We start from the raw sequence: 15,415 nt of genomic DNA on the forward strand, positions 1-15,415 counted from the left end.
GTTTGATATGAATTCATATAGGAAGTGGAAAATGGTGTGCATTTGCGCATGCGTCCCCACCACAGGGTGTGTGTGACATACCTTGCATCCTCTGAACTCCCAGGTCATTGCCCCATTTTTTGTTCTGATTGGCTAGTGTCAGTCCCTTACCTCACAGTTTTACTGCCTCTCTCCTCCTGCCCTGCTCTGTGGCTCACCATCTAGGTCCAAAGATCGCTGCCTGCAGTGTTTGCTCAAGCTCTGTGCCATTACACTGAAGGGGATCCCATTCCATTACCTGCTGGCACCTGTGACTGTGGCTCCCCCAGCCCCTGACACCCCAGCTCTGGGACTCCACCTGCTCTGCTCCGCTCCTGCCTTCTACCTAGGGGTCTGTGAGGAGCCCCTCTGTCTGGGTCTACGTCTCGGCCTGTGTCTGTATTTGACCAGACTGAAGCGCAGTTCTGTCTCCTGGATTTTTTTCTAGTTCAACTGAAAGGGAGGGCACGCTGAGTGAGAGAACTGGGAGTCATTGGTGTTGTACTTTCTCCCTGCCCCTCTTTGCTGTGCCTGTCTGTGTGTTTGTTCTGCTGAAGGACCTTGTCATTCCTAAGGGACTCTGATACCATTCTTCTCACTGAGGTAAGTGACTGAAATGATTAGATTTTTAGATTTTTATGATTTTCTACTGATACTGCTGCTAACAATGTGGTGAACCTGTGCCTGGGGTCTGTCTAGGAGGGAGTCTGTCAACAAGTTCAGAGACTTCATAGATACTGTATTTGGCTATTGAGTAAAAGCTGATAAAAGTTAGTCTAATTGACATCCAGCATCTCAATTATCTTAAACACAATAAAGCACTGTATCCAAGTGTATTTTCTGGTACAATGCAGGGAGTAGAGATGTCCAATGTGAGTCTCAACTAAAACAAAAATGAACGGAATACTGTATGTGTGTGGTTTATGGTTGTGGGAAAGCATTGTGATTACCTGGTTGTTTTGGTTTTGGGTGTTGTGGTGGGCGTGAGAGGATTAGATCACCTCATGACCTCTGGTTTCGAGTTGCAGATACAGCTGTTGATTTGTCAGTTTCTGCCAAAACAGATGTAGCTGTGGTGATTGAAATACACAGTGTCATGGTGACAACCCTGTTGACATGAACGCACAGACTTTAATTTGTCTCCCTCAAAATAATATGACCCATTATTGTAGACCCATTGTGGAAAGGAAAATTGCTCTCAGTTGAGAAACTGAAATGGTAAATGCTAAGTGGCTCATCATGTGATCTCTATTACTATATACTATAAATGCATATACATTAAATACAGTTTATGTACTTTAATGCTTTCCATTTACTTAAATATAAAGTATGGGCTGTTTATGAGGTTGAGCTGGTGGCGGCCATCACGAAGGAATTAGAAAATGGATAAGAAGAGAGATAAGATAACTTGAGAGCAGCTTTGTGACTCCAGGCAGGCGAACATACTGTAGGGAATACCAGGTCTAATGTTCAGGGTTATGAGCTATTTCACCTGTAGTGACTCAGTATGGATTATCAACAGTGTATTTTGCTCTGGTACTAAGCGTTGATAAGGAGTGGCGCTACAACATCTCAACATGACATATACTGCACTCTACCAGTGAGTATAGAGGGAAGACAACTTAAGCCATAGCACGTTAATGTACATGAGCTTTTACAAGAGCTTCAGCCTTGATAGAAGAAACTAGTATGGTATAGTCAATGTCTTTATGAGGGACTATAAATCGGATTTGCTCTGATCAGATCTGTATTTTCTTCTATTTCTGGGTCGTTACACCAATTAGGTGCTTTTTGAGTAGTGTATCTTGGTGGAAAAAAAACACGTTATATTTCACCTAATTTTACCATTCTGTCATAAAGAGCACATGTTCAACTTAAAAAAAAAAAACGTTTTCCCATCTCAAGAGGTTCAATAAAAAAATGACAAATAAAGGGTAACACTTTATTTGGATAGTCCATCTGTAGATCGTGTACAGACTATCTACTGACTATCAGAAACATTTGAACTATCTCCTAACCCTGACCTTAACCCTTATCCCAACCTTATTCTAAACCTAACCGTAACATTAGCAAGCAGTTGCTTATCAACAGATAGTTTGTTGATAGTATGAACATCTGTAGAGCAGTCCATCTACAGATGGACTATCCGGACTATCCAAATAAAGTGTGACAAAATAAAGTAACAGGGTTGACCATAACAGAGTTGATGACTTCATCTTAAATCAGCCATAAATCCCTTTGTGACAGGGAAAATGGAATCTTTTTGTGTGCAATAGGGAGGGGAAATTAAATACAAGCTTCACAATTATTATTATTATTATTTTTAAACGTTTCTAGCCTGTCTATCTATGGGTATCAAGGTTGGCGTGTCATGCTCAAACCGCTCAGTTTTCCACCACAACACACCAAAAAATGGTCAAAAAGAGTAGAACCAGTGTCTTTTTGTAAAACATTTTTTTTAAAGGAATAGTTTCACCATATTAAAACAAGACTTCACAGAGTTTGTTTTACTTTAAAATTAATCACTAATAACATGAAATAAATAATAATATTTAAAAATGACTGTCAAAGCAACAAAATAACTAGGGATTTTCAATGATGGTGAAAACTTGGAGAAATGTGTGTGTGTGTGTTAAAATCTTCCTAGAAGTCACAGAGGATGCACAGAGGGACACTTTAGCAAGTCTTTATTGAATTTTACATGTTGCCTATATTAAAGGGCACTTAATTTTATATAACAGGCTTTTAAATATTTGTGCACAATTTACTTAAAATATCAAAGGGACGCAAAATACACTAATTTCATGGAAATAACCTTTTAACACGTTTCAAAGACTCCTAATGGAACAAATGACACTGTAATAAAGATGAGTCATAGTTTGGCGACATGGACTAAGATATTCCCAGGGACTATGGTTTATTTTCATTTAAAAAGGCTCCAGCCACAGTAATCCAGAAGAATATAACCTAACTTTAAATTACATTTATGAAATAAATATTTCAGGGATCCTTGAAAGATGGGACAATCTCTTTGTCTTAACATTAACAACATTTGAAATATACATTTTGATAGACCAAAGTATGGTATCATCAATCACCATGTAAAGGAACAATATCCTGATAAAATGCAACTAAATGGATTTATGTCACCTCCGTCAGACACCATAAAAGGCATTTCATTTCTGCATTTATTGTTCAACAAGTGTTAAAAGGCCTTGATTGTTTAATACTAACATTAGATTATTCAAATATGTAATACAAATATCCAAACTCCTTTTTGTTTTGTGTTATAGCACTATATAATGCTCCAGGGCTGATTTCTTTAGCATTTTGGCATGTTTTCAGAACATAAAACAACATTTATAAAGCAAACATTATCCCTTACTGTAGGTCTAGAACTGCAAATACTTCAATAGGTTAAGAATATGTTGCAGAACAGTGATTAAAATAATAATTCTGAATATTGACATAAACTTGGATATTAAAGAACATCTGTCCCTTAAAAACCAACTTCTCATTTAGAAAACTGCCTATTTGGCATCGATATGAGTCAGAAACATTTATTCTACTGTCAAAATTGACTGAGTGCAAATAGGATAATTTTGGTCATAGAGTCAGTCTCGTCCAAAACAGAGTTTTGTGAGACTTGTGGTCGTGACCGCATAACAACGTAAATGAAGGTTGGGTTTGTTTCAATCCTGCCCACATGCCCACAGCTGGCAGCACACAAGTAAACATCAATTTAGAGTGCAGCAGTACGCGACCCAATCATAATGCCCGTGGTAATTTTGGTTGACTTTGGATATCCCGACGGAGCTAGTTTGGGAGCATCGGTAAATTTCACAATATGTTAAAATTCAATTAGCTCCAAATGTCAATGACGTAACTTTAAACAAACTATAAATTGTAGAAATGAATATACAAATATTGAAAGCATTTAATAATGAGAAAACTAAAAGGTGTGCAACATGAAAATATTATCTTATTTACATTGTGTAATTTATTGACGGTCCCTAATTAGCCCTGGAGCTAGGCTATGTCAAACCAACTTCGCTCTCGTTGGCTGGCCCTCACTACATATTTGTCGCCAAACCCACTGGCTCCAGGTCATCTATAAATCACTTCTAGGCAAATCCCCGCCTTATCTTAGCTCATTGGTCACCATAGCAACACCCACCTGTAGTATGCGCTCCATCAGGTATATCTCACTAGTCATCCCCAAAGCCAACACCTCCTTTGGCTGCCATTCCTTCCACTTCTCTGCTGGAAATGACTGGAACGAACTACAAAAATCTCTGAAGCTGGAGACACTTATCTCCCTCATTAACTTTAAGCATCAGTTGTCACCAACACCTCCTTTGGCTGCCATTCCTTCCACTTCTCTGCTGCAAATGACTGGAACGAACTACAAAAATTTCTGACGCTGGAGACACTTATCTCCCTCATTAACTTTAAGCATCAGTTGTCACCAACACCTCCTTTGGCTGCCATTCCTTCCACTTCTCTGCTGCAAATGACTGGAACGAACTACAAAAATCTCTGAAGCTGGAGACACTTATCTCCCTCATTAACTTTAAGCATCAGTTGTCTCTCTCTCTCTCTCTCTCTCTCTCCGATCACTGTACCTGTACACAGCCCATCTGTAATTAGCCCACCCAACTACCTCATCCCCATATTGTTACTTACATTGTTATTTATTTTGCTAATTTACACCCCAGTATCTCTATTTGTACATCATCTTCTGCACATCTATTACTCCAGTGTTAATACTAAATTGTTATTATTTTGCACTATGGCCTATTTATTGCCTTACCTCCATAACTTACTACATTTGCACACACTGTATATAGATTTTCTATTTTCTATTGCGTTATTGACTGTACGTTTTTGTTTATTCCATATGTAACTCTGTGTTGTTGTTGTTTTTATCGCACTGCTTTGCTTTATCTTGGCCAGGTCGCAGTTGTAAATGAGAACTTGTTCTCAACTGGCTTACCTGGTTAAATAAAGGTTAAATAAAATAAAAAATAAAATAAAATACTTTGCCACGGTCGCACACCAGCCGGCTGAAGCTAATTGGCAAAATAATTTGGCCAACTCTTCCCGCATGAGAACACACACATGACACACCCACATCAAACCACACCCGAAACCAACAATGTTTGAATTCAGACATGGTCGCTGTAATTTCTTAATGAACCATATCTAAAACGAGGTCAAATCAGGAAGTGCAGTTGCCCTTTAAGAGGGTTAGCCATCAGGGACTGAGTTGACAAGACACTGATGGAGTTGACAACAAATACTCAAAAATGCAGTGCCTTCAGAAAGTATTCATACCCCTTGACATATTCCACATTTTGTTGTGTTACAGCCTGAATTCAAAATGGATTACATGTATTTGTTTTCTCACCCATCTACACACAATACCCCATAATGACAAAGTGAAAACATGTTTTTAGACATTTTTGCCCATTTATTGAAAATGAAAAACAGAAATATCATTACTTTGTAGAAGCACCTTTGACTGTGATTACAGCTGTGAGTCTTTCTGTGTAAGTCTCTAAGAGCTTTCCACACCTAGACTGTGTAACATTTGACCATTATTCTTTTCAAAATTCTTCAAGCTCTGTCAAATTGGTTGTTGATCATTGCTAGACAACCAATTTCAGATCTTGCCATAGATTTTCAAGTAGATGTAAGTCAAATCTCTAACTCGGGCCACTCAGGAACAGTGTAGATTTGGCCTTGTGTTTTAGGTTATTGTCCTGCTAAAAGTTTAATTAATCTTCCAGTGTCTGGTGGAAAGCCGACTGAATCAGGTTTTCCTCTAAGATTTTGCCTGTGCCGTTACGTTTCTTTTTTATCCTGAAAAACTCCCTAGTCCTTAACAATTACAAGCATACCAATAACATGATGCAGCCACCACTATGCTTGAAAATATGGAGAGTGGGTAATGTGTTGTATTGGATTTCCCCCAAACATAACACTTTGTATTCAGGCCATATTGTGAATTTCTTTGCCACATATTTTGCAGTATTACTTTAGTGCCTTATTGCAAACAGGATGCATGTTTTGGAATATTTGTATTCTGTAAAGGCTTCCTTCTTTTCACTCTGTCAATTAGGTTAGTATTGTGGAGTAACTACAATGTTGTTGATCCATCCTCAGTTTTCTACTATCATAGCCATTAAACTCTGTAACTGTTTTAGTCACCATTGGCCTCATGGTGAAGTTCCTGAGCAGTTTCCTTCCTCTCCGGCAACTGAGTTAGGAAGGACGCCTGTATCTTTGTAGTGACTGGGTTTATTGATACAACATCCAAAGTGTAATTAATAACTTCACCAAGCTCAAAGGGATATTCAATACCTGCAACAACAAAACATTTTTTACCCATCTAGGTTCCCTTCTTTGCGAGAAATTGGAAAACTTCCCTGGTCTTTGTGGTTGAATCTGTGTTTGAAATTCACTGCTTGACTAAAGGACCTTACAGATAATTGTATGTGTGGGGTACAGAGATGAGGTAGTCGTTAAAAAATCATGTTAAACACTATTATTGCACACAGAGTGAGTCCATGCAACTTAAGCATGCACTTAAGCATACAACTTGTCTGTCACGGTTTCGGCCGAGGCTGCCTCTCTCCCTTGTTCGGGCAGGCTTCGGCGTTCGTCGTCTCCGGAATTCTAGCTGCCACCGTTCTATGTTCTATGTTCTGTGTTTCCTGTTTGATTAGTTTTGTCTGTTAGCCACACCTGTTTTGTGTTAGGTCTCATTATGCACCCTATTTAGTTCCCTGTTTGTGTGTATAGTGTTGTGTGTAATTGTCGCTTGTCAGATGGTTGCGTAGCTGTGTTATTTTTCCAGTACGCCAGTATTAGTAGTGTCCTCCTGTTTAGGAGAGTTTTGCGCACTGTGTTTCGTGCGATCGTGTGTTGACGCCTGTGCGCGTCTGTTTGGCCTCCTGCCGTTTGTGGATTATTTTGCATAGTAAAGTCTTGTTGGACTGTACCTCTGCTTCTGCGCCTGATTCCCCACCACACCATCACTACATCGTTGACAGAATTACACACCTTAAACATGGAATCAGTGGGAGCCGAAGCAGCGCCGACGAGACTGGAGGTCCAGGTTCAGGAGCAACAGGAACAGATCCTCCAGATGGGAACCGCCCTGCAGGAGGTAATCACCACGCTCCGAGGCTGGGGCGCACCTCCAACACCTTCCTCACCGCCAGCCCAGCCAGCACCATCGGCCAGCCTGCCCATTCCAGCGCCAGAACACCGAGGGATCCGACTCGCTCTCCCTAGGGCCTACGACGGAACCGCGGCTGGGTGTCAGGGATTCCTCCTCCAGGTGGAGTTGTACCTGGCCACCGTACACCCGGCACCCTCGGGGCATGAGAGCGTGTCTGCCCTGATATCCTGCCTGTCCGGGAAGGCGTTGGAATGGGCCAACGCGGGAGTGGAGGAGGATCGACGCCGCGAGTATCACCTACGACGAGTTCTCCCCGCCGCTTTAGGGCGGTGTTCGACCATCCCCGGAGGGGAAAGCGGCTGGGGGAGCGTCTGGTCTTCCTCCGGCAGGGGAGGAGGAGTGCTCAGGAATTCGCGCTTGAATTCCGTACTCTAGCGGCTGATGCAGGGTGGAATGAGCGGGCCCTCGTCGATATATATCGATGTAGCCTAAGAGAGGACGTCCGTAGGGAGCTGGCCTGTAGGGACACCAGTCTCTCGTTCGACCAGCTGGTCGACATGTCAATCAGGTTAGATAACCTATTGGCCACCCGCGGACGTCCTGAGGGGGTCCGTCCATTTCACCCTCCAGCGCATCCGAGCCGTGTCCTATGGAGCTCGGGGCGCTGGCGCTAGAGATAGGAGGAGTCGGCAGGTGAGGGGTCCATCCACTGCACCAACTGTGGTCGGGGAGGACACACCGCGGCTAGGTGCTGGGGATGGCCTCCTCGGGGGAGATGACGACAGGTCCCGCACTGGGGATTCCCTCCAGGTGAGTAGGCGCCCCACTCACCCAGAGCTCACTGTTGCCCATTTTTGTATGCCTGTGTGTTTTCCGCAGGTGGCACCTCATTCCCAGTATAAGGCGCTGGTAGATTCAGGCGCGGCTGGGAATTTTATTGATAAGAAGTTTTGTTTAGAGTTAGGTTTCCCCTTCTCCCTGTTGATGTTCCTTTTCCCGTTCACGCCTAGATAGTCGTCCGTTGGGTACGGGCTTAATCAGGGAGGTCACGGCGCCACTTAGGATGTGTGCGCAGGGGAGTCATCAGGAGATAATTCAACTGTTTCTGATTGACTCTCCTGCGTATCCGGTGGTGCTGGGCATGCCCTGGTTAAGTACCCATAACCCCGTTATTTCGTGGCGGGAGAGGGCTCTGATGGAGTGGTCTGCTCAGTGTGTGGGTAGATGTTTGGGCGTTTCCATAGGGGCTACCTCGGTGGAGAGTCCAAACCAGGTGCCCGCATTGCACATTCCACCTGAGTATGGGGATTTGGCTATCGCGTTTAGTAAGGCGAGGGCGACGCGGTTGCCACCCCATAGGCAGGGGGATTGTGCGATAGACCTTCAGGCAGGAGCTGCGCTCCCACGGAGTCATGTGTATCCTCTGTCTCAGGAGGAGAAGAAGGCTATGGAGGTTTACATAGACGAATCACTGAGACAAGGATACATACGGCCGTCCACTTCCCCCGCGTCCTCGAGTTTCTTTTTCGTGAAGAAAAAGGATGGGGGGTTTGCGTCCGTGCATCGATTACCGTGGTCTCAATCAGATTACGGTGAAGTATAGTTATCCACTCCCGCTGATTGCGACCATGACTGAGTCGTTGCATGGGGCGCGTTTCTTCACGAAATTAGATCTCAGGAGCGCGTACAACTGGTGCGCATCAGGAAGGATGATGAATGGAAAACAGCCTTTAGTACCACCTCGGGCCATTACGAGTATCTAGTCATGCCATACGGGTTGATGAATGCTCCGTCAGTTTTCCAATCATTCGTGGATGAGATCTTCAGGGACATGCAGGGACAGGGAGTCGTGGTGTACATAGATGACATTCTCGTGTACTCACCTAACCGTGTCGAGCATGTAGCCCTGGTGCGCAGGGTGTTGCGGAGGCTGGTGGAGCACGACCTGTATGTGAAGGCAGAGAAGTGTCTGTTTTTCCAGGAGTCGATTTCCTTCTTGGGGTATCAGTTGTCTGCGTCAGGGGTGAGGATGGAGGTAGACCGAGTGTCAGCCGTGCGTAATTGGCAAACACCAACCACTGTGAAAGAGGTGCAGCAGTTTTTGGGGTTTGCGAATTACTACCGGAGGTTTATCCGGGGGTTTTGGGCAAGTGGCAGCTCCCATCACGTCTCTCTTAAAGGGGGCCCGGTGCGTCTGCAGTGGTCAGTCGAGGCGGACAGGGCGTTTGAGAAGCTGAAGGACCTGTTCACCTCGGCTCCGGTGCTGGCGCATCCGGATCCCTCTTTACCATTTCAGGTAGAGGTGGGACGCGTCTGAGGCGGTATTGGCGCCGTGCTTTCACAACGGTCAGGCGCGCCACCTAAACTCCGCCCCTGTGCCTTCTATTCCAAGAAGCTCAGCCCGGCGGAGCGAAATTATGACGTAGGGGACAGGGAGCTGTTAGCTGTGGTACAGGCCCTTAAGGTGTGGAGGCACTGGCTTGAGGGGGCTCAACACCCTTTCCTCATTTTGACGGACCACCGTAACCTGGAGTACATCCGGGCAGCGAGGAGGCTGAACCTCGACAGGCTAGATGGAGTATGTTTTTGACCCGTTTCTCTTTTAAGATCACCTACATCCCTGGGTCACAAAACGGTAAGGCAGATGCGCTGTCTCGGCGGTATGACGGGGAGGAGAGGTCCGTGGAGCCCACTCCCATACTGCCGGAGTCGTGTCTAGTGGCACCGGTGGTGTGGGAGCTCGATTCTGAGCTCGAGCGGGCATTACGCACCCGACCCTAGTCCACCACAATGCCCGGAGGGTCGGAGGTATGTTCCGCTCGAGTGTCGGGATCGATTGATCTATTGGGCTCACACGTCACCCTCCTCTGGACATCCGGGTATCGGCCGGACAGTGCACTGTCTTAGTGCCAAATATTGGTGGCCCACGTTGGCCAGGGATGTGAGGGTTTATGTTTCCTCCTGCTCGGTGTGCGCCCAGTGTAAGGCGCCTAGACATCTGCCTAGGGGTAAGTTACTGCCCCTGCCCGTTCCACAGCGACCATGGTCCCACCTCTCGGTGGATTTTATAACTGACCTTCCCCTCTCTCAAGGGAATACTACACTCCTGGTCGTTGTGGACCGGTTCTCTAAGGCCTGTCGTTTGCTCCCCATGCCGGGTCTTCCTACTGCCCTACAGACCGCCGAAGCACTATTCACTCATGTGTTCCGGCACTATGGGGTGCCCGAGGACATTGTGGCTGACCGGGGTCCCCAATTCACCTCCAGAGTCTGGAGAGCGTTTATGGAGCGGTTGGGGGTCTCGGTGAGCCTCACCTCGGGTTACCACCCGGAGAGTAATGGGCAGGTGGAACGCGTAAACCAGGATGTGGGCAGGTTTCTCAGAACATACTGCCGGGACCGGCCGGAGGAGTGGGCGAGATATGTGCCCTGGGCCGAGATGGCACAGAACTCTCTCCGCCACTCCTCCACCCAACTAACCCCTTTTCAGTGTGTTTTAGGGGTACCAGCCGGTTCTGGCACCATGGCATGAGAGCCAGATCGAGGCCCCCGCTGTGGATGAGTGGGTGCGGCGCTCGGAGGAGACGTGGAACGCTGCACACGTCCATCTGCAGCGTGCCATACGTCGACAGAAGACGAGCGCCGACCTACACCGCAGTGAGGGGCCTGTGTACGCACCTGGAGATCGAGTCTGGCTCTCTGCCAGAAACCTGCCCCTCCGCCTGCCCTGTCGGAAACTGGGTCGGCGGTTTGTAGGGCCATTTAAAGTCCTGAGAAGGTTGAACGAGGTTTGTTATAGATTACAGTTACCAGTGGAGTATAAGTGTATTAACCCCTCGTTCCATGTGTCCCCTTCTCAGGCCGGTGGTGCAGGGCCCACTCCAAGAACATGAGATCTTGGAGACTCCTCCGCCCCCGTTGGACATCGAGGGGGCACCGGCGTACACCGTGAAATCCATCTTGGATTCTAGGCGTCGGAGGGGGGTCTTCAGTATCTAGTGGAGTGGGAGGGGTACGGTCCGGAGGAGCGGTGCTGGGTGCCGAGGAGAGACATTTTGGACCCGTCGCTCCTGACGGAATTCCATCGGGGGTATCCGACGCGCCCTGCGCCGCGGCCTCCGGGTCGTCCCCAAGGCCGGAGTCGGCGCGCGTCTGGAGCCGCGCGTCAAGGGGGGGGTACTGTCACGGTTTCGGCCGAGGCTGCCTCTCTCCCTTGTTCGGGCAGGCTTCGGCGTTCGTCGTCTCCGGAATTCTAGCTGCCACCGTTCTATGTTCTATGTTCTGTGTTTCCTGTTTGATTAGTTTTGTCTGTTAGCCACACCTGTTTTGTGTTAGGTCTCATTATGCACCCTATTTAGTTCCCTGTTTGTGTGTATAGTGTTGTGTGTAATTGTCGCTTGTCAGATGGTTGCGTAGCTGTGTTATTTTTCCAGTACGCCAGTATTAGTAGTGTCCTCCTGTTTAGGAGAGTTTTGCGCACTGTGTTTCGTGCGATCGTGTGTTGACGCCTGTGCGCGTCTGTTTGGCCTCCTGCCGTTTGTGGATTATTTTGCATAGTAAAGTCTTGTTGGACTGTACCTCTGCTTCTGCGCCTGATTCCCCACCACACCATCACTACATCGTTGACATTGTCAAGCAAATGTTTTACTCCTGAACTTATTTAGGCTTGTCATAACAAAGGGGTTGAATACTTATTGACTCAAGACATTACAGCTTTTCAAAAATTTGAAAAACATCATTCCACTTTGACATTATGGGTTATTGTTTGTAGGCCAGTGACAAAAAATCTAATCCATTTTAAATTCAGGCGGTAACAACAAAACGTCAAGGGGTGTGAATACTTTCCGAAGGCACTGTACATATTTTTGCCTCTAAAAATACAAATTCAATATAACGTTTGTAAAATATGGAAAATTATTGATTTGTATGCAGGCAAACTTAAATCTGTTTTACCTAATTTCTACCAGCATGTCACATGTGCAACCAGAGGAAAAAAAACTCCACGCATACAAGGCTCTCCCTCACCCTCCATTTAGCAAATCTGACCATAATTATATCCTCCTGATTCCTACTTACAAGCAAAAACTAAAGCAGGAAGTAAGTACCAGTGACTCGCTCAATACGGAAGTGGTCAGATGACGCGGATGCTACGCTACAGGACTGTTTTGCTAGCACAGACTGGAATACGTTCCAGGATTCATCCAATGGCATTGAGGAGTATACCACCTCAGTCACCGGCTTCATCAATAAGTGCATCAACGACCTCATCCCCACAGTGACCGTACGGTCATATCCCAACCAGAAACCATGGATTACAGGCAACATCCACACCGGGCTAAAGGCTAGAGCTGCCACTTTCAAGGAGAAGGACACTAATCTGGACGCTCATAAGAAATCCCGCTATGCCCTCAGACGAACCATCAAACAGGCAAAGCATCAATACAGGACTAAGATTGAATCCTACTACTCTGATGCTTGTCGGATGTGGCAGGGCTTGCAAACTATTACAGACTACAAAGGGAAACCCAGCCGTGAGCTGCCCAGTGACGTGAGCCTACCAGAAGAGCTAAATACCTTGTATGCTCGCTTCGAGGCAAGCAACACTGAAGCATGCATTAGAACACCAGCTGTTCCGGACGACGCTCTCCGTAGCCGATGTGAGCAAGACCTTTAAACAGGTCAACATTCACAAGGCTGCTGGGCCAGATGGATTACCAGGACGTGTACTCAGAGCATGCGCGTACCAACTGGCAAGTGTCTTCACTGATATTTTCAACCTCTCCCTCACCAAGTCTGTAATACCTACATGTTTCAAGCAGACCACCGTAGTCTCTGTGCCCAAGAAAGCGAAGGTAACCTGCCTAAATGACTACCGCCCTGTAGCACTCACGTCGGTTACCACCCCAACAGATCCACAGATGACTCAATCTCAATCCACACTGCCCTTTCCCACCTGGACAAAAATAACACCTATGTGAGAATTCTGTTAATTTTTACACTGCTGCTACTCGCTGTTTATTATCTATGCATAGTCACTTTACCCCTGCTTACAGTACATGTACAAAGTACCTCGACTAACCTGTATCCCCGCACATTGACTCGGAACCGGTACCCCCTGTATATAGCCTTGTTATTGTTATTTTATTGTGTTTCTTTTTATTCTATTTTTTACTTTAGTTTATTTATTAAATATTTTCTTAACTCTATTTCTTGAACTACACTGTTGGTTAAGGGCTTGTAAGTAAGTATATCACGGTAAGGTCTACACCTGTTGTTTTCGATGCATGTGACAAATAACATTTGATTGATTGAAAAAATTAATTTGTCTTCTTCATTCAAGTGGTATACAAAGTAGCAATTTGTTTTTCCTCAGTTGCTTCATGACTCTAAAACCTAATTAAAATAAACATATTTTAACCAAAATTCATATTCTATCTTAAAGGTCCAATGCAGCCGTTTTTATCTCAATATCAAATAATTTTGGGGTAACAATCAAGTACCTTACTGTGATTGTTTTCAATTAAAGATGCACTATGCAGAAATCGCACCGCCATTTCCTGGTTGCAAAAATTCTAATAGTTCACCTAATTTCAGTTCATGTGACAAAACAAGCAAGTATAGTGTAGAGAATCATTGTACCATCTAAACTACTGTGAAATATATTTTCCATAACCAAAAATATTATATTTTCAGCTATTTGAAGCTGATGTACAAAACCCAAAGTAAAAGACACAAAAACTTAACTTAAGAATGGGAAGCATAGAAATAGCGCACATAGAACAGATCTATCGCTTCTTAGACATGCTTTCAATGAGAATGACTGATATACAGTGGGGAAAAAAATGATTTAGTCAGCCACCAATTGTGCAAGTTCTCCCACTTAAAAAGATGAGAGAGGCCTGTAATTCTCATCATAGGTACACGTCAACTATGACAGACAAAATGAGAAAAAAAATTCCAGAAAATCACATTGTAGGATTTTTAATGAATTTATTTGCAAATTATGGTGGAAAATAAGTATTTGGTCAATAACAAAAGTTTCTCAATACTTTGTTATATACCCTTTGTTGGCAATGACACAGGTCAAACGTTTTCTGTAAGTCTTCACAAGGTTTTCACACACTGTTGCTGGTATTTTGGCCCATTCCTCCATGCAGATATCCTCTAGAGCAGTGAGGTTTTGGGGCTGTCGCTGGGCAACACAGACTTTCAACTCCCTCCAAAGATTTTCTATGGGGTTGAGATCTGGAGACTGGCTAGGCCACTCCAGGACCTTGAAATGCTTCTTACGAAGCCACTCCTTCGTTGCCCGGGCGGTGTGTTTGGGATCATTGTCATGCTGAAAGACCCAGCCACGTTTCATCTTCAATGCCCTTGCTGATGGAAGGAGGTGTCAAGGGCTGAGGTGTGTGAAGTGTGGAAGTCAGGCGCAGGACACCGAAGCTAGTCCAACAAAGTTTACTGAGAAACCAATAGGCAAAATACAGTAAACGGCCTCAACAATAAAACAGAGGCGAGCAATACGCAAACTATGCGTAAAGCAAAATAAACAAGAAAACAGATACAAAAACACGCAGCACTAAGGACAGGCGATAACAACACACAATCTAACCAATACAAAACAGGGAACTTATAGGACACGTAATCAGAACACAAACAGACACAGGTGTACAAGACAGACCAAAGCAATCACACCACGAAACATTCAACGGTGGCAGCTAGTACTCCGGGGACGGCGAACGCCGAAGCCTGCCCGAACCAGGAGGAGGAGCAGTCTCGGCCGAAACCGTGACAGGAGGTTTTCACTCAAAATCTCACGATACATGGCCCCATTCATTCTTTCCTTTACACGGATCAGTCGTCCTGGTCCCTTTGCAGAAAAACAGCCCCAAAGTATGATGTTTCCACCCCCATGCTTCACAGTAGGTATGGTGTTCTTTGGATGCAACTCAGCATTCTTTGTCCTCCAAACACGACGAGTTGTGTTTTTACCAAAAAGTTATATTTTGGTTTCATCTGACCATATGACATTCTCCCAATCCTCTTCTGGATCATCCAAATGCACTCTAGCAAACTTCAGACGGGCCTGGACATGTACTGGCTTAAGCAGGGGGACACGTCTGGCACTGCAGGATTTGAGTCCCTGGCGGCGTAGTGTGTTACTGATGGTAGGCTTTGTTACTTTGGTCCCAGCTCTCTGCAGGTCAT

At 45.3% G+C, this 15,415-nt stretch overlaps 1 protein-coding gene across 2 annotated transcripts in view; it reads left to right on the forward strand.

Moving 5' to 3' along the window:
• The first annotated feature begins 218 nt into the window (after positions 1 to 218).
• The window catches only part of LOC121582424 (phospholipid-transporting ATPase ID-like), a 34,149-nt gene continuing 18,952 nt past the window's right edge, over positions 219 to 15,415 (forward strand). For both annotated transcript variants that reach the window (XM_041898187.2, XM_045225148.1), the window contains exon 1: positions 219 to 621. The gene's annotated coding sequence lies outside the window, so the exon portion shown is untranslated. The remainder of the gene's footprint in view (positions 622 to 15,415) is intronic.

Source organism: Coregonus clupeaformis, chromosome 15, assembly GCF_020615455.1.
Source record: "Coregonus clupeaformis isolate EN_2021a chromosome 15, ASM2061545v1, whole genome shotgun sequence".
NCBI classification, from domain to species: domain Eukaryota; kingdom Metazoa; phylum Chordata; class Actinopteri; order Salmoniformes; family Salmonidae; genus Coregonus; species Coregonus clupeaformis.